At 34.0% G+C, this 20,230-nt stretch overlaps 1 long non-coding RNA gene across 1 annotated transcript in view; it reads right to left on the bottom strand.

Moving 5' to 3' along the window:
• LOC133249229 (uncharacterized) overlaps positions 1-20,230 on the bottom strand; it is a 330,813-nt gene that overhangs the window by 52,319 nt on the left and 258,264 nt on the right. The window contains exon 3 of the long non-coding RNA XR_009736881.1: positions 4,068-4,132. This is a non-coding gene — a long non-coding RNA (uncharacterized LOC133249229). The remainder of the gene's footprint in view (positions 1-4,067; positions 4,133-20,230) is intronic.

Below are 20,230 nucleotides of genomic sequence, written 5' to 3'. Positions count from 1 at the left end.
TTTTAAATATTAATTCCCCCATACCATATGACAAAATATCCACAATTCTGAGGAGTGGGATGTGGATGTTCTTGAGGATTATTACTCCACCTACCACACACATTTATTATAAATTCATATAAGCCACCCTTGGTGAACTTTCTATTTTTCATGTCATATTTATTTTGTGCCTTCCCTGATACACTTAAGTTGTTGTAATCTCCTTTTTGTTATTTGAAAAATGTGGATTCCATTCATTGGCAGGGATCTTATATCATTTCTTCTTTCTTCCCTGAGGAAAATTGTTCTCAAAGATGCATGCTTTAACTTCTCCTTTGTGTTATTTCATTTGTTGAAAAGTGCTATATACAAACATTATTAAGAGTAAATACAAGAATTCTCATTACAAAGAAAACATTTGTTCTATTTCTTTAATTTTGTATCTATGAGATGATGGATGTTCATTAAACTTAAAATATTTTATGATGTATAATAATCATAATGCCATACTTCTTAAGCTTATATAGTGTTTTATGCTGATTATATCTCAATAAAACTGGAAGAAGAAAAAAATAAAAAATAAAAAAGTCCTTCACTAACCAACCTATGTAATACAATATTCTCTAAAAGTATCCTTTCCTTACCCTGCTTTACTTTCTTCATAAAATATATGTACTTATTTCTTTTATTACTGAGTCCAACATAAGAATTTAAGCACCATCAGGGCAGAGATTCAGTATGTTTTGATTTACCTCAGTGTGCTTATTAACATCTAAAAAAGTGACTGTTATAGAACAAGCACTCAAATGTTTGTTATATAAATGGAAAGGTGTACAAATGCTTGGTTTTCATGCTCAGATCTATGGTAGGTATTTCACATTTGATATATCACTTCATCTTCGTGGCTTTTTGATGAAGTAATTTGTCATTTATATTTTATAACCCAGATAACCACTGTTCAAATAAATGATTTTTTCTGAGTCTCCACAGTAGCAAAACTGGGATACTTACTCATATATGTCTGCTTTCATATTCCATATAGTTCCACAACAAAGTCTATGCTGTTCCACTATATTATGCTACTTTGTAGAGATATAATGCATATCCATGCCTTCCAGATGACTACAATTTTATTTGAGATGTTAGATATTTAATTTAAAGGATAGATATCAAGGTACAATAATTAGACTGTGGAAGAAATAGTAGAGTATTTGTTACATAGTATGTTTCCATACAATTTTATTGAATACTTGTTGAAGAAAAATCAAGTGCTTTAAGATTCCAGAGAAACTACAAAGGCACTAAAAGTTTGAGATAACTGTGACATCTTCAGAAGGAGGTACATTTGAACAGCATAAGAGTATACAGTTCATGCACTTTGCCTCACCACTCTCATTTATGTATTATCTGATGATATCATTGGTAAGTGAATTTACCTATATTGAGCATCCTGATAAAGAACAGAGAGACCCTGGTCATGATTCATTTAGGATATTTTATAGCACAGTGATTCTCCACTCTGGCTTCACATTATAATCATATAATTTGTAAGGGAAACCTTACAAATACTTCCCCAAAGCAACTCCCCCCATATAAAGATTTAATTGGTACCAGAATCTTCAAAATTTCCTCAAGTGCTTCTAATGTTTAGCTAAGCCTGGGAACCAATGCGATAGTATATGTGCCCTGAGAATACTTAATAAAGGCCAGGGTCTGCATTCAGTAATAGAAATGCTTAGACTTAACAGGTTAATGGTTACCTTAAACTATGATTTGTTGAAGAGAGAAGCTTTAATAAGAAACATTGTACTGCATTCAATCTAATTTTTTTATATAATAAATGAATACATAATTTAATTTAGATATCCAATAACTGAGTCATGAAAAACCTATATATATCCTCCCATTATTTAATGAATATAAATTATTGGGTTTTATGTATAAAATGATCTTTTCATGCCTTCAAAATAAGGTATGACTTCCTTTAAACTTTTCACTGGCGTAAAATTCCCAGAAGCAATAATTTCTTTTGTTTTTCCTGGGTAGAAGTTTTAACATATGTATCTCACAGAAGTAGTAATTTCATTTAAAATGACAGATGGGATACTGATGTAGAAATCTGAACAACTGAGCACAGACATGTTAAGTGTCTTAGGTCATTCTACTGGTTCCACTTACTATTCTTGAGAGAATGCTTCTTCTAAAACCTCTGTAAGTAAGGTATGAATGCAAGCTATTTTCACTATTTTTGGCTTTTTAAAATAATAATCATTTTCCTGTAAAGCCAGATACACTGAGTGGCAGAATACAACTTAGCTTTAATAAAAAACTATTATATTTTAATACTTTTAAATGCTATTGTAATTATTATCTCCCCAGCCAAAGAGGTACTTAGTTACCTTAGTAAAAAAAAAAAAAAGATTGCTTAATTAAATAGAATAAACTGAAGGTTATATAAAGAAAAGTAATCATAAACTTTTCATGGAATATCACTGAATATCTGAATATGGTCACCACTTATATTTATAAATAATAACTACATAAAATAGCAAATAGCTCTAAATTAATATAAATTCCTGTTTCTGCTATATGGTAAACATTAGAGTCAAACACTATTTAAATTTGTGATTTGCTTAATAAATAATCTTCATTCCTTTCAAGTTTTACATATTTGCCTTTCCTATTATGTTAAGACTCCTCATTAGTCTGCATGTTCTGTCACTATTTCTCAGATGAGCACTCCTTGACGTCAATGAATGGGTCTCTGTTGACAAATCACATTTGAATGCATAATCAAAAGCCATGAAGAAAAATTTCATTCACAATGAAGACTGAAGTGAGGCAGGGCAACAGCATGGGCTGTTTCAGGGTTTTTAAAACCACAGGTTCTCTGTGAACTTTTCAATGTAATTGTCTGTAAGTCACTTACTTAAGCAACAGATTTTACACATAACATCCTTACAGAAAAAGCATAAATGAGAGTATGCTTGAAATTATCACCTAAAAGTTGACATCAAATGGCAGTACCTATGACTGAAAAGTGAGAAACAGTGAGAAAAAAAGCTAGAGCTATAGATTTGGGTGTATGATTAACCAGTTATCAAGGTAGAAAAATACTTCATTGCTATAGCAAAGGGGCAGCAAAATGGGCATTTTGAGATTAACTCAGCACGTGCAGAAACCAGTCAATGCCTTCAAGCAGCTGCTCTGTACATGTCATTGGGAGTAAACGTGGACTTCACAAACACGTCTGAAAGAGGAGTCCAGCCAAGTGAATGAATATTTGACCTCCTACTTATTGTTTCTTTTCTGCCATGTCTCTTTAAGTATAAGCAGACTACTCACAGAATCATTTCAGGCTACATTGTTTAAGTCTCTGTTACTCAGCTGGCCCCTCACCAGGTACTTGACTTAGTTATGGATAATAATGCCTGTGGTATTGTTCTGAAAAGGAAAAAAATTAAAAAAATATTCTGACATGGTCTTTCTTGCTTGGATTTCATTTTCCAATAATGGAAGTTGAGCTGCAGTTTCATTATCAAACTCAACCTTAAGGTTGTCATAAAAACTTAAAAAAATACTTTAATAGATTAATAAGACCTGAAATGGAAGTAAATTTAGGATATTTTACTTGAAACTTTGAATTTTGTTTTCCATTTTTTCTTCCTCTTTTCTTCTTTTTACCCTACTACTCTTCTCTCATCACCTTTTTTTCTTTCTTTATCAACTCCTGCTCTCCCAAATATTTCAAGTCCTTTTTTTCTCACAGTGGTGAGGTTGACTGTGGTCAAAGAAAGTACAACTGAAACTTGGATATGGGCCAGGGAATGGCCAGGGAAGTGATGGCCATCTTAAGATTAAGCTGGCTGCTTAGCCATGCTGTGCATATTCTCTTACAACTGGAAGCATTAGAGATGCTGAAAGTGCTGACTTGAATACTTGTGTGTTAAGAGAAAGCTCAGTATTTACATTGAGAAAATTCAAATAGAATTGGAAAGACAGAAAATATATAAAGGTATTATGACAATGAAAGATTTCATTAATAAAATAAGTTTTATAAAAAGTCTGACACAAGTAACTTAACATACCTGTGGCTAATATATGCAATTTAATTATGTTCCTTTGGTTCAGCACATCAATCTTAGATATGTACCTAAGATATGAAAGATAAGAAAATAAATTCCATTATTGCAATTTGAATAATTATCCTCAATTTTAAAAGAAAATACATTCTTTTCATACTAAATCCTTGGTAACAAAATTAAACCAAAATATTAAAGGCTATATTTAGCATTTCCTTGTAAGGGGCATAATGCAATTATTTTCCTAAAATTACTATTGATTATATAAAATCAATTTATAAAAGGTCATTTCAAATTGGTCATTCTTATTATTCAAAAGCTTATTATTCTGATTTGAATTGAAATGAACATTTCTTATTGTGGCATTGATAGAATGTTACATTATATATCATTAAAATCTCAATTTTTGTATTCAAGAAATACAAAAAAATAATATGGGTAAGTTTAAAAAGAATTTTTTCAAATGTATTAATCTAGCTTCCCAACATTTTCAAATGATGTTTATCCATGGGCATTTGAAACGTTCTTTATGTGGGAAATACGACAGAGATTGCACATTATCTATTGACAGTTCTCTCCTTTTACTTCAGTAACACAAAATGTAATGATAGATATAAGAATATATGAATAAATTCAGCAATAAAAAAGTCTTTCATTTCTTGGCTTTCCTTTGAAAAAACGAGTAGTCAGAACATATACTGCAGTCATTGAATGGCACTTTGACGAAGAGCAGCTTCATTCCTTCTCACTCCCCTTCACTTATTTTTCCCTGAGTATAATTAGGAATTAGTGGTTAATACTATAGTATTGATCTTGTTGAGTAGAAAGAAACTTGAATACTACAGATGGGTTCGACAGAGGACAGTGACATTGTTGAGACACACAACTAGTCCTGAGCTTCCTGCCTAAAAATTTAGTTATATTTTAAAGCACTTTTATTTCAGCTCCATTTCTCTAGAAGCAAACACTATTTATCATTGATACACTACAAACATTTTAATTCCAACTACAGTTCTGGGTGCTTCTTTTACATCTGTATTCTGAGGGACAAAAATTCAGTAAACTTGACTGTTTATGGTGTGCTGATGACTCTGTTCTACCACTACCCAGACCAATGAATATTTTCAGATTTCCATGTGGGTAACATAAGTAAGAGGTTATGGAAATTTCAGTGATGGAACAAGGAGGTAGGAAAGTTAGAGTCTTGATGTTTATTGATTTAAACTTGAAATTAAAATATGAATTAGTAAATAAAAGCTTAACATGCAGACACATAATCACACTAAGGCGATGGTTTTTAAAGATTTAAAGAACTATTTCTCTGGGGAGGTTTTTTTTTTTTAATAAACATTTTAGTATTCTTCATTGTGCCTCATGATTTTTTCCCTTAAAAGTTTGTTATGTTTCTTTCTACCATGTTAATTTCTATGAAAAAAAAAAAAGATGTGTACTTTGATAATCTTAAATGTTATTTTCATATGTTTAATGGTACATTTTTATAGGACAAACCATTGTGTTCATATGTTATTCACACAGAAAAATATAAGAAAGAAGAATGAGATAAGAAATCTGTATGTATTTGAGAATTGACAATTATACCATAAAATATATTTTCAAATATCAGTATCATCTATAACTGTCACTTTTATAATTTATGGTAATAATATGTTGATTGTAAGGTTTTACAGAGATCAATGCAGAAGTTTATAGGAATGGAATTACATAATAAGTGATTTGTTGTTCAACTGCCCTGTCGTGTCCGACTCTTTGTGACTCCATGGACTGCAGCACACCAGGCCTCCTTGTCCCTAACCATCTCCTGGAGTTTGCCCAAGTTCATGTTTATTGCACCAGTGATGCAATTATGCTCTCAAATGATTCACATAAATAGAAGTGAATAAGTAAATATTATACAATCTTAATAATTGTTTAACCTAAGTCATGGTTATATTGGATTTTATTGAACTGTACTATTTTCTTTCTTTTTTTTTTTTAATAAATTTTATTTCTTACAGGTATACACGTGCTCCCCATCCTGAACCCTCCTCTCTCCCCCCTCCCCATACCATCCCCCTGGGCCGTCCCAGCGCACCAGCCCCAAGCATCCAGCATCGTGCACTGAACCTGGACTGGCATCTCGTTATCTTTAAAATTTTATTTTTAATTAAAAAATTAGATTTAATTGGAAATAATGATAAACTCTAAGTATCAGCAGATTAATGGATATAGTTTCTTAAAAATATACGAGCAAAATGATGCTCTACAATTTTAGTATCTTTCTTATGTCACTTATGTTTCTTATATTTAACATCATCTTATGACTCAGACAATTTTACACAATATTGTAGATGTAACCTGAGAAGTAAAATGGACCTGGCCAGAGGCATAATATAATTTGCATATTAATAGTTATATGCTTTTCTGTGCTGTATTTCTATTAAAGGAGTCAAAACCTATCATAGCAAGTTCACACATTCCTCATGCTAATAATACATAGTATAGCTTAATCGATTATTGTTTGTAAGATATATAAGAAAATAAGATAAGACGGAGTCTGTTGCTGAACAGTTTAGTTTCCATTTCCATAGGGACTATTTAGAATGATGCCTTGTGCTGTCAGTTCTTTCTCTCTAAACCCACTGCTTAATTCTTTCTGCAATAGCCCACTCTTCCTGCCTGTTAGTTATTTTTGATTCTAATATTTCCATGAAAATAATTTCCTGTTATTCCTATCTCCTTTGGTTCTGAAAAATCTGTTTATGTGACTCCTATGGTTTCATCCAAGTTTCATATAAGGATACATAAGTATGAAGTGTGCTACATTCTATTTAAATGTAAGACATTACTATTACTAATAAAACTAACAAGATCACTGGAAACAAAGGCTATCTAAACAAAAAAGCTATCTAAATTCACAATGGATTACCAAGCAGTGTCTCTAAAATATTATGAACTATGTAATAAAGTGTTGTTGTTTAGTCACTAAGTCCTGTCTGACTTGTCTGCAACCCCATGAACTGTAGTCCACCAGGACTCTTTGTCCCTGGGATTCCCCAGACAGGAATACTGGAGTGAGTTGCTATTTCCTTCTCCAGGGGGGTCTTCCCAACCCAGAAATTGAACCCACATCTCTTGTGTCTCCTGCATTGGCAGGCAGATTCTTTACCATGGAGCCACCAGCAAAGATATAAATAAATGAAATAGGTATAAGTAACTGAAGCTTCTGCTCAGTCCTTTTGCTTTTGTTTCCACTCTATCCACATATAGTTTATATAATTTCCATGAATTTCTTTTGATTTTTACTACCACCTTTCCATATTCCTAAACTAACACTAACTTTACATATATACATAAATACACATACATAAACATATGTATGTGTGCTGTGCTTAGTTGCTCAGTCGTGTCTGACTCTTTGCGACCTCATGGACTATAGCCCACCAGGCTCCTCTGTATATGGGGGTTCTCTGGGTAAGAATACTGGAGTGCCTTCCTCCAGGGGGGTCTTTCCAGCCCAGGGATCAAACCCAGGTCTCACACATTGCAGGTGGATTCTTTACCATCTATATATATTTTCTGTGTTTTAGTAGTCATATGCTTGATTGTAGTTTACATATTCTCTTAATGTTGTCTTTTATCATGTTTTCTATTAAAGTATTCCCTACATTTAATGTGTAACAGCAATAACTTTATCTCATCAAAGCTGATGGTCTACTATTCATACTGAGCATTGTCTTACCAGCAGCAAAGGTTAATGCCATGGTCTTTTAAGGAGACCAACCAATGTCTTTGTGACCAGTTGATGAAAGTGCATCCCTTCCACCCTGGAAATAATAGCATTTCATCCTAATTGTGTTTGTATATATTACAGTTATAAGTTTGCCTCACCTGAACACAGATTTCACCCAGCATCACTATCAGAGGCTCACAGAAGTCTCATTTACTATATCATGATTTCGCTTAGTATCCCTCATACTTGAGCAATCTATTTTATGGAGAATGTGGTGCTGCAGTGGGTACAATGCCATGAATACACTGGTCACAGAAAACGCTATACTATCCAGAGTTCCATCCTGAAAAAGCAATGGGAGAGCTTCTTGACAATGTAGCAAAAGCACCAGCTTGAATACTGTATTACATGAGACTGGTGTCTTATCTTTCATGGTGCAGAATATTCCTTAAATCAATGGACATTTTATGGTTCTGTCATTCCAACAGGTAGAATAAATGGGCCTGGGAACAAGGCATTGAAGGAGGAGTTGCCCTGCTTTCAAAGACTGAGTCACCATCAGTGACCTTCTTGGAAAATTGAAGTTTTCACAATCTTAGTCTTTGTGAGTGGAGTGTTATAAAAGGGACTTGAATGAAGAGCATGATGAAGAACCATATTTCAGACAGAGGGAATAGCAAATACAAACTCCACATGTGTTGTAAGCAGTGTGAACCACACAGAGTATTAGTGGTTCATGGGATTCTTCTCAGAGGTTCATACCCAAGATGAAAAATAGAAAATCTTGATTTTTTTTCTAGCTACGATATAATATCTTTTTTCCTTATTTTTTCTAAGATCCTTTTTCTGTGATTGTGTTCTCTCAATCAAATTTCTATTTATATTTTTCACAACCATTAAGATTTCTAAGATTTCCTATAGTCAAATTCTCTCCAATAAATCCAGTGACCAAATGGCACATCTAAATGTTAATCTTTAAATTATACAGAACTGTGACTTGTATATTGTTAACCATCCAGTCCTTGAAATTCCTGTTAACTTCTACAATAAACTGGTCTCCTGTCATTCAGTAAAAGGAACAATGTGGTTAGAAAGAACTAGCCTGGGGCAGATTTATTACTCTGCAACTTACCAGCCTCACAGGTATGATTCTAGCTCTATCTCTGCTAGGCATATTAACCACTGACAGAATGGTCTACTTAATCCAGATGCTGGCCTAAACATGCATGATCTCCTAAGAATATGATCTTAAACACTCCCACCAAAAGTGTCTGCTCTTCCTCACTGAACCATTTAGTCTCTTGGAATTAGTTTCAAACATTGGTTGTGTGAATACATTATTATTATTTACAGCATTCCTTTTTTTAACTCTCGGCCTGAAGTTTGTTCATATATTTATAAATTATTGCCTTCTTCCTACTGCTCTCCTATGTACATAATTTTATACTATTATTTAATTTATTAAATCTACTAATCTCTCCTGGCTTTCATGATCTGGCATAATAAGATTTTGCTGTACGTGAGTGATGATATTTTCCACTATTTCTCAGGCAGCTTAACCAAGCTCTAGTGTGGTACATTTTCACCAGGGACATTCCCAGGGTTTTAGTCATCTATTCACAGTTTTTGTTTTTAATGACCACCAAGTATCATCCTCTCCCACAAAGCGTTTTCCAGTTAAGGCCAGACATTTTTCTTCTCTGAAGTATAAATCATTTTAAAACAATAATAATGTGATTTCAGTTATTTGTCAATATTTTATTATTTTTTAATTCCTAAGCCAATTCAAATAGAATACACCTTTTTAGGCTTTAAAGTGATTCCCAAAAAAGTATACAAATGTATTTGAGAATATAATACTTACATAAAGTTGATTATAGGAGTCCATAAGCAAAGTAAGTCAAGGAAAGTATAAAACAGTGTGTTCATAGTTAATTGTTAAATACATAGCATAGAATTGATGCTTTTGAACTGTGGCATTTCAGAAGACTCTTGAGAGTCCTTTGGAATGCAAGGAGATCCAACCAGTCCATCTGAAAGGAGATCACTCCTGAATATTCATTGGAAGGACTGATCCTGAAGCCGAAACTCCAATACTTTGGCCACCTGAATGCAAAGATCTGACTATTGGAAAAGACTGATGCTGGGAAAGATTGAAAGCAGGAGGAGAAAGGGACAACAGAGGATGAGATGGTTGTATGGCATCACAGACTTGATGGACATGAGTTTGAGCAATCTCTGTGTGTTGGTGATGGACAAGGAAGCCTGGCGTGCTGAAGTCCATGAGGTCGCAAAGAGCCAACCATGACTGAGTGACTGAGTGATATATATATATATATATATATATATATATATATATATTTAATTCAGTTCGGTTCAGTCGCTCAGTCATGTCAGATTCTTTGCAACCCCATGAATCACAGCACGCCAGGCCTCCCTGTCCATCACCAACTCCTGGAGTTAACTGAGACTCACGTCCATCAAGTCAGTGATGTAATCCAGCTGTCTCATCCTCTGCCGTCCCCTTCTCCTCCTGCCCCCAATCCCTCCCAGCATCAGAGTCTTTTCCAATGAGTCAACTCTTCGTATAAGGTGGCCAAAGTACTGGAGTTTCAGCTTTAGCATCATTCCTTCCAAAGAAATCCCAGGGCTGATCTCCTTCAGAATGGACTGGTTGGATCTCCTTGCAGTCCAAGGGACTCTCAAGAGTCTTCTCCAACTGTGGATGTGACTGGTGATAGAAGCAAGGTCCGATGCTGTAAAGAGCAACATTGCTTAGGAACCTGGAATGTCAGGTCCATGAATCAAGGCAAATTGGAAGTGGTCAAACAAGAGATGGCAAGAGTGAATGTCGACATTTTAGGAATCAGCAAACCCAAATGGACTGGAATGGGTGAATTTAACTCAGATGACCATTATATCTACTACTGCGGGCAGGAATCCCTCAGAAGAAATGGAGTGGCCATCATGGTCAACAAAAGAGTCCAAAATGCAGTACTTGTATGCAATCTCAAAAATGACAGAATGATCTCTGTTCGTTTCCAAGGCAAACCATTCAATATCACAGTAATCCAAGTCTATGCCCCAACCAGTAACGCTGAAGAAGCTGAAGTTGAATGGTTCTATGAAGACCTACAAGACCTTTTAGAACTAACACAAAAAAAGTTGTCCTTTTCATTATAGGGAACTGGAATGTAAAAGTAGGAAGTCAAGAAACACCTGGACAGGCAAATTTGGCCTTGGAACACGTAATGAAGCAGGGCAAAGACTAATAGAGTTGTGCCAAGAAAATGCACTGGTCATAGCAAACACCCTCTTCCAACAACACAAGAGAAGACTCTATACATGGACACCACCAGATGGTCAACACCGAAATCAGATTGATTATATTCTTTGCAGCCAAAGATGGAGAAGCTCTATACAGTCAACAAAAACAAGACCAGGAGCTGACTGTAGCTGAGGTCATGAACTCCTTATTACCAAATTCAGACTTAAATTGAAGAAAGTAGGGGAAACCACTAGACCATCCAGGTATAACCTAAATCAAATCCCTTATGATTATACAGTGAAAGTGAGAAATAGATTTAAGGGCCTAGATCTAATATATATATATATCAATATGTGTATTTCAAACATTTATTTGTAGACATATGCAAACTTTCCATAATTAACAACAGGTCACATGGCAGAGTAATGTGATTGTTTCAAAAAGAAGCTTTCAAAAGTCAATTTGAACTAAGAATAGTTATTTTAGATAGCTCTCTTTACCTCATGAGATCAGACTAACACTAATTCAAGGCCTGCTGTCTTACCGATAAGAAAAAACAGGTTATAAACTTGATTTGTAAGTCATGTGATAATCAACAATGAACTTTGGTTTTCTATGCTATGGTAATAAAGGTGTTTTGAATTTAGAAATTTCTAGTACAGACACAAAGGCTGATGAGGTTACAATTTGCCAGGGTTATAAATCATTATGTTTTTATTGTAGAAGTAGTTCTTCAGTTCTTTGTTGTGATAGAGTTATTTGGCTTATGTCCCTTGTTTATGTTTGTATCATTATTATCTTATTTTTATGGAGACAAATTAAGGCAGTTGTGTTTTCTTGAGACTGACAGATTAAATTCTTTTTTAAGGAAAATTTTAGCTACTTTTTTTTTTAAATTTTATTTTATTTTTAAATTTTACATAATTGTATTAGTTTTGCCAAATATCAAAATGAATCCATCACAGGTATACATGTGCTCCCCATCTTGAACCCTCCTCCCTCCTCCCTCCCCATACCATCCCTCTGGGTCGTCCCAGTGCACTAGCCCCAAGCATCCAGTATCGTGCATTGAACCTGGCCTTTGCTTAGCAAATATGTTTTGCAAGTAGTGATTAACTAAGTACAATTATTCCTCAATTGTATAACACATCTACAGTTGTACAAAGTGGCAAAAGTTTTGCCTCTCCCTTCAACTTTTTTAACAAAAGTAGAAGAGTTTCTATTTTTGATGTTTATGCCTCAAAGATAAATGTATTATGTATTTACAGCAGCCACAGATAAGCTTAAACAATGCACATGAAACTCATTATTATTACTTCTTTTACCAAATTTGCTCTTTCTCTGCCTAAACTGACAGTAGAATTCTTGACGTCTTACTCATCCTTATTGCTGAAAAAATATGCTTTTTTTGTATATTTTTCTATTGGTTTATTTTATAGAGAAGTGTATGCTCAAGCATAAATGTTTTTAAAAATTTCTTTTTAGCAGTGGGTTAAAACATTTATATCTTTATATTTGTGACAATTGGGGAAAAACTTTAATTCTACAAATTTTTCTGTGCTCAGAGGCTAATCAGATAGCGTTTTCACTTAACAATTTCTAATCAAGGAGTTTTTATTATTTGTGAATTTAAGAATAAGGCATATTTGAAGATAACTTGCAGAAGGGAAAACTTCTCTTTGAAATAACATCATTGCCACTTGATGTTCCATGAAAGCTTACAAGGTGTTCGGATTTGTCCAGGCACTTTAAGTGTGTATCTTAAGTTTCACTGTTTTTCTCTCAAAAATCAGCTTATTAACAAATTCAACTAAGAGAGAGAGAGTTTAAGTAAGTTCCACAAGATCACACAGCTACTAAATGGCAGAACAAGAACCCAAACTCACACATCTGTACAGCAAAGCTTGAGCTCCTGATCACTGACCTTAACTACCTCCCAAGGGAATAGTGAAAGGAATAATATGTTATCAATAACACTGATGAAGCTCAGAAATCTATTCCTTTAACGTGGCACTGGATACATCTTCAAAGTGATGAAACTTGCTGAAATGGCTGAAGTTTCATAACAGAAATTTAAAGCATATGATAATAAAAAGATACTTTATTGAGGAGGAGATATGACACTTGGTATTTGGATTTAATTTTTAAGTACCTATTTTTAAAGAGTTCAGAAATACATGTACATTTTTAAGAGTAAGCATAAAAAAAATACAGCGTTAGATCTCTGCAGTGCCATATCTGAAGTCCAAAACAGACTACTTCTTTCCAGTGTAACATACAACCTTGAAATGTATGCAATACCTTTATAATTTTATTCTACATTTGCACTGCTATTTGCCTGCACTTAGAAATCCAAATATAGAATAATCTCATGAATTTATTAATAACGAGGTTTTGAAGTTGAGTCTTTTGGTGCCACCTTCTGGCATAAATTATTGTATAAAATGTTCCAAATTTCAACAAAGTTTCTAACAGTTAAATAAGTTAAAGCACATGATTTTATGTCTATCAGGTATATAAGCTTCTACTTCAAGGTAAATTTACTTGTACTGAGGTCAATATAGAAAAGGAAAGTGTGAAAGTAACTTGAACTGTAGAAAGGCAATATTCAGGCTTCAGTATACTATTTATCATGTACACAGAGGAAAAAAAACTAACATGAAAAGTAGTAACATTACACAACACCACTTTCTAAATTTTTTTATTATCTTTACTAACTGAAGGCTGCCAGTGAATTTATATTTTTTCTGAACAACTAATATAAAACTCAATACCTTTCATTGTTCTTTGAATTAATTGCATTTGATCCACTACTTTAACTTTTACAAACTACATTATAACTATCAGCTTATTTTTGTGTTTATTAGTATGTCATTTATTGCACAAAAGTTATTCTTTCTTTATTTACTATACATTCCTCTAATTAAAATATAAAAAACAATTTCTGAAAGGTAAGGGAAAGGTAAGGTTAGAAAGCTTTATCTAATGATGGTGACCTATTTTCCAGGAAACCACTAGCATCTGATGCTATTACAGTTCGAATTAAAAAAAAAAAAATCAGTGTATCCTAATAAATACACATTTGCGTCATTCCAGTCTTATTATTATGCATAATTTAGAGTGAATTTAACCATTCACTAGGAAACCAAAATGGAAACTTCTGAGTACAAGAATTTTTTTGCTTTTTATTATTGTCATTATTTTATCTTGTCATTATTGCTATTAGCAATAGCATTATTTGTACACCTTTTAAAATATATCAGTTTTATAAACTTGAAAAAAAAAGTTTTTTAGTGTTTTAAATTTAGAACACCATCTAATCTGGATTCCTACATATGCCTTCTAAAATACTTTACGTTATATTCCTCTGAGCGTATTTATTTTCTTCATATTTAGCTTTCAGTGTGATTACAATTAAAAATCTCTTCTTTCCTTCCCTCTTACTTTCCTTCCTTCTTTCCTTTTTCTATTCCTTTCAGAATTCAAGCACACATTATAAATATCACACATCGTGACCAAGTGGACTTTATTCCAGGAATGCAAGGATTCTTCAATATTTGCAAATCAATCAATATGATATACCATATTAATTTCATTGAATTGAAAGATAAAAACCATATGATTATTTCAACAGATGCAGAGAAGGCCTTTGAAAAAATCCAATACCCATTTGTGATAAAAATTCTCCAGCAAGTAGGCATAGAAGGAACATACCTCAACATAACAAAAGCCATATATAATATAGCAAACATTATCCTCAATGGTGAAAAATTACAAGTATTTCCTCTAGAATCAGGACAAGATAAGGGTGCCAACTCTCACCACTACTATTCAACATAGTTTTGGAAGTCCTAGCCACAGCAATCAGAGAAGAAAAATAAATAAAAGGAATCAAGATTGGAAAAGAAGTAAAATTCTCACTGTCTGCAAATTACATGATACTCTACCTAGAAAATCCTGAAGATGACACCAGAAAATTACTAGAGCTAGTCGATGAATATAGTAAGGTCATAGGATATAAAATTAACACACAAAAGTCCCTTCCATTCCTAGAGGATAATGTTGGAAAATCAGAAAGAGAAGTTAAGGAAACAAGCCTGTTTTATACGGCAACAAAAGAAATAAAATACATAGGGAGGCCTGGCGTGCTGCGATTCACGGGGTCGCAAAGAGTCAGACACGACTCAGCAACTGAACTGAACTGAACTGAGAATTAATTTACCTAAAGAAAGAAAAGACTTGTATACAGAAAACTATTTTTCTCTTTTTCTTTTATCCTCTAAGTTTTAGTTTTTTATATATTCATAAATTTCCTTTATTTTTCTTATAAAACACTGCCTAGGAGATTTAGTCCAATAACCTCAATATAGAATTCAGCTACCTATATGTATGTGGAAACAGTGTCAGACTTTATTTTTCTGGGCTCCAAAATCACTACAGATGGTGACCGCAGCCATGAAATTAAAAGACGCTTACTCCTTGGAAGGAAAGTTATGACCAACCTAGATAGCATATTCAAAAGCAGAGACATTACTTTGCCAACAAAGGTTCGTCTAGTTAAGGCTATGGTTTTTCCTGTGGTCATGTATGGATGTGAGAGTTGGACTGTGAAGAAGGCTGAGCGCCGAAGAATTGATGCTTTTGAACTATGGTGTTGGAGAAGACTCTTGAGAGTCCCTTGGACTGCAAGGAGATCCAACCAGTCCATTCTGAAGGAGATCAGCCCTGGGATTTCTTTGGAAGGAATGATGCTAAAGCTGAAACTCCAGTACTTTGGCCACCTCATGCAAAGAGTTGACTCACTGGAAAAGACTCTGATGCTGGGAGGGATTGGGGGCAGGAGGAGAAGGGGACGACAGGATGAGATGGCTGGATGGCATCACTGACTCGATGGACGTGAGTCTCAGTGAACTCCGGGAGTTGGTGATGGACAGGGAGGCCTGGCGTGCTGCAATTCATGGGGTCGCAAAGAGTTGGACACGACTGAGTGACTGATCTGATCTGATATGTATGTGTCTATATCTGTATGTATCAGATGCCCTTGACATTATGATATATTCAAACTGATTAAATAATTTCAGTACATGGTTCTTTAGTTAGTATTTTGTCAATAATGTGTCTTTAAGATTTATATAATTAGATAACTAAGTTACAAGAGAATCTAAATTAGAGTACCCTAGGAGATACTTCATCTAAATATTTAACACAATGCTTAGCTCATAGTAAAAAATAAGTTAATTACTATCATTATTAATGCTTTATTTACATAGGGAATTTTTAATATTTCTACATATAGTAGCTTAGATTATTTTTATAATTAACCTAAATTTCTTTTTATTAATATCAAATTTATTAACAAATGGCTCAACTTCATTTGAACATATGTTTTGTACTTCTATATTATGTAGTCAACAGTTTTCTTCCTAAATTTAGTTTAGGTGTTGTTGCTGAATTTTAGTCAATAGCAAAAGAGGCCTTTCCAGCCAAAAAATCTGGAATGCATAATTTATAAAGACATAAAGGAAAATTTTGAATACTTAGGTTAAATAAGGAAATTTTTAATAATGGACTAAATACTTAACTAAATATACACAAGTGGGAAACTCTTTTTTCAAGATACTGCCAGATATCTTCAGATAAAACATGGCATTATTGTACAGTCACTTTAGAAAACAGTATTGAGGAAACTCAAAAAATTAAAAATAGAGCTATCATACGATCCAGAAATTCCACTTCTGGGAATATACATAAAGAAGCAAAAATGATAACTCAAAAGATATCTGCACCCACATTTTCTTAGCAGTATTATTTACAACAGCCAAGACATGGAAAGAAGTGTCCACCAAGGGTTGAATGGACAAAGAATTTGTGATATATATAATACAGTAGAATAATATTCTATTGTGTGTATGTATGTGTACACGCAGGGGCCTCCCAGCTGGCACAGTGGTAAAAAGTCTGCCTGCCAAGGCAGGAGTAGCAGGAGATACAGGTTCAGTCACTGGGTTGGGAAGATCCTATAGAGGAAGAAATGGCAACCCACTGCAATATTCTTGCTGGGATAATCTCATGGACAGAGGAGTCTGGTGGGCTACAAAACATGGGATCAGAAAGAGTCAGATGCAACTGGGAGACTGAGCTCGCATGTGTGTATATACATACACACATATACACAGCAGAATACCATCCAGTCATGGAAGAATGAGAAGCACCTACCATTTGTGACAACATGGATGGAACTTGAAGGTATTATGCTAAGTGAAATAAGAAAGACAAAGGCTATATGATCTCACTTACGTATGGAACCTAAAGTAACATAAAAAAAAAAAAACCCTAAACTCACAAAAAGAAATCCAATTTGTGGTTACTAGCAGTGAAGGATGAGGTGAGGGGAAATTGGAGGAAGATGGCTAAAAGTACAAAATTTCAGTTAAAAGATAAATAATTACTAGGTACTGATGTATGAAAAATAGGAAAGTTGTTAAGAGAGTAAATTCTGAATTCATATCACAAATAATTTTCTTTCTTCTTATTCCCTTTACTGTATGTGAAAAGATGGATTTTAGATGAACCTATTATAATTATTTACCGTATATATGTTTGTTTATCCATACCTATGTAAATCAAACCATAATGTTGTACACCTGAAAATTATATAAAATATGTTAATTAATTCTCAATAAAACTGGGGAGAAACCTGTTATCTGGAAACTTTCCATTTATAATAAATCCACATAAAGCCCCAAGGAATTTTTTGCTCACTCTACTCTTAACATTGCTTCATTTATATTGCACTCAGTATCTTTATCTTAAAAATGACAACCACATACTGTTAAAGCCAAAAATGGGAAGACATGATAACCAACCACAGTTTTCAGGTTGCCGTGTGTGATGCGAATGTTGTTAAAATGTTAATGTCTTTGATGCAGATGGAACAGAACAGAAATGTGAACTTTGTTCTACTTCACTTTAAAGCTAATAAACAAATGAGCAGACAAAGCAAGAGCTAATTTAAATTTATGTTAATTATTTCTGCATTTAGCCTTCCATAAATTCAGTGAATCCTGGAAATGAATTTGAACATGCCACATACAACAGCACAGATTCTTCTTCAATAAAAGGCAATTTAAATTTTGGAGCTCTTTTTCCTATTATTAAAACTTCACTCTAGTTTGACTTCTCTTAATAATTTAATTAATAAACCACTGACAATTTGTTTTGAATAATTTACCTAACAATATGCTGTATATTGAATGACTATAAGAAAAATATTTCACTGAAAATTTCTGGTTCTAACTTTTTGTGTGACCATGAAAATTCTTTTTTCTTCTCTAAGGCTTTGTTTCTTCACGTGTGGGGGAAAAAAAGGAGTTTGGAGTCAATAACCCTTCCAATGTCATCAGCTCTGAAATCCTCTGAGCATATTCCTCTGCCAACCAGAAGAATATGAATGTAACTGGACATTTTATTGTATGCATTTACTTTGTTGTGGTGGCTGGAGGAAAATCTCAGGATAAATAAATAAGTAGAATGGACAAACCTCTGTGTATGGTATGGTCTTCATGTGTTTCATGGTTGTACTAATGAATTCTAAGTTTCAGAATCTCAAAGATAACTTAATAGCATCCTATATATTATCCTTATCCAAGACTTTATGTGGAAGCCTTTACCACTGATAGACATTCATCAGAGTAGAGAGGAAGAGGATGTACATGTTGATATTTTGTTTAATGAATTTCTCTAAGATGAGATTCAGGAGTGAGTGGTTTTCATGATTAGTAGAAACCTCTTAAAGGCAGGACCTTTCGCCAGTGTGTAGTGTATATGTGTGTCTTGAAATGCTTACTAATGAGAATCCATGGGAAACAAAAAACTTCTCTTGCCCAATGCTTATACAGAGAATAGAGCTGCTTAAATGCTCATACAGATTATAGGCATTTGGAATAACAGGAGCAGCAACCATTACAGTTTGCTACAGAAGTTAGAGTCCATTTCTTACATTTTATGTGCTGGATAAAGTTTATAATATTATTGTACTTCTAAAGAAAAAAGAAATATGTTTTCATAAAGATTGTTATCGTATGAATTGTGTGTGTGTGTGTGTGTGTTTTGTGTTAATTGCTCAGTTATGTCCGACTCTTTGCAATCCCATGGCCTGTGGTCCACCAGGCTCCTCTGTCCATGGGGATTCTCCAGGCAAGAATACTGGAGTGGGTTGCCATGAACTTCTCCAGAGGATCTTCCAGATCCAGGGCTCAAACTCAGGTCTCCTGCATTGCAGGCAGATTCCTTCTAATATTTTGAAGCCTTAACCCCCATGAAACCGAATTTAGAGATGGGGACTTTAAGGAGGTAAAGTTAACTGATATCATAATGGTGAAGCTTCAATCCCACGGAACTGAGTCCTCATAAGTAGAGGAGACACCAGAGAGCTCTCTTCACATACATACAGAGGTAAGATTATATCAGGGCAGTGACAAGGAGGCCAAAACAGGAAAAGTAGTTTCCCCAGAAGTCAACCCTACTGACACCTTGATCTTGGACTTTCAACCTCCAGAATTGTGTGAAAATAAATGCTTATTGTTTAAGCCTCCCATTCTTGTTATGGCAGCCTGAACTAACTAATATAAACACTAATTTCTGAATTCAATCAGACTAATCATTAGGGGTTCTAAATTTTATTAAGAAATCCCATATTGTCCATGGAGTAACATTTCAATTCATTTCTCTAACAAGTACTTTGAACAGTGTTTGACCTTAAGCAGAGATGAAGAATAATAAAATTTTATTTTCTTCCTCTCTATAAGTAAGGTATTTTAATTTTCCTCTGAATTCTTTTAAGTTTTTTTTTTTTTTTTGTCTTTGGTTTTCTTTAGTTTAAATATGTTACACCTAGTCGTATATAGTCTCTGGCATTTTTCCTGCTTGGTGTGTTGTCTGAACATCTGGATCTATAGTTTGGTGTCTATGTAAAATTCTCAGCTATTTTCTTTTTATTTTAAATTCTTGCCTCTTTCTTTTCTTTCTCTCTCCCTTTCTTTCTTTCTTCTGCTTCTGACATTTCAGTTAAACAAAAGTAACACATTTGTCAGAGAAGGCAGTGGCACCCCACTCCAGTACTCTTGCCTGGAAAATCCCATGGATGGAGGAGCCTGGTAGGCTGCAGTCCAC

Source organism: Bos javanicus, chromosome 6 (genome assembly GCF_032452875.1).
Source record: "Bos javanicus breed banteng chromosome 6, ARS-OSU_banteng_1.0, whole genome shotgun sequence".
Lineage (NCBI taxonomy): Eukaryota > Metazoa > Chordata > Mammalia > Artiodactyla > Bovidae > Bos > Bos javanicus.
Note: the sequence above shows the minus strand (reverse complement) of the source record. Positions and strands in the feature narration are given on the sequence as shown.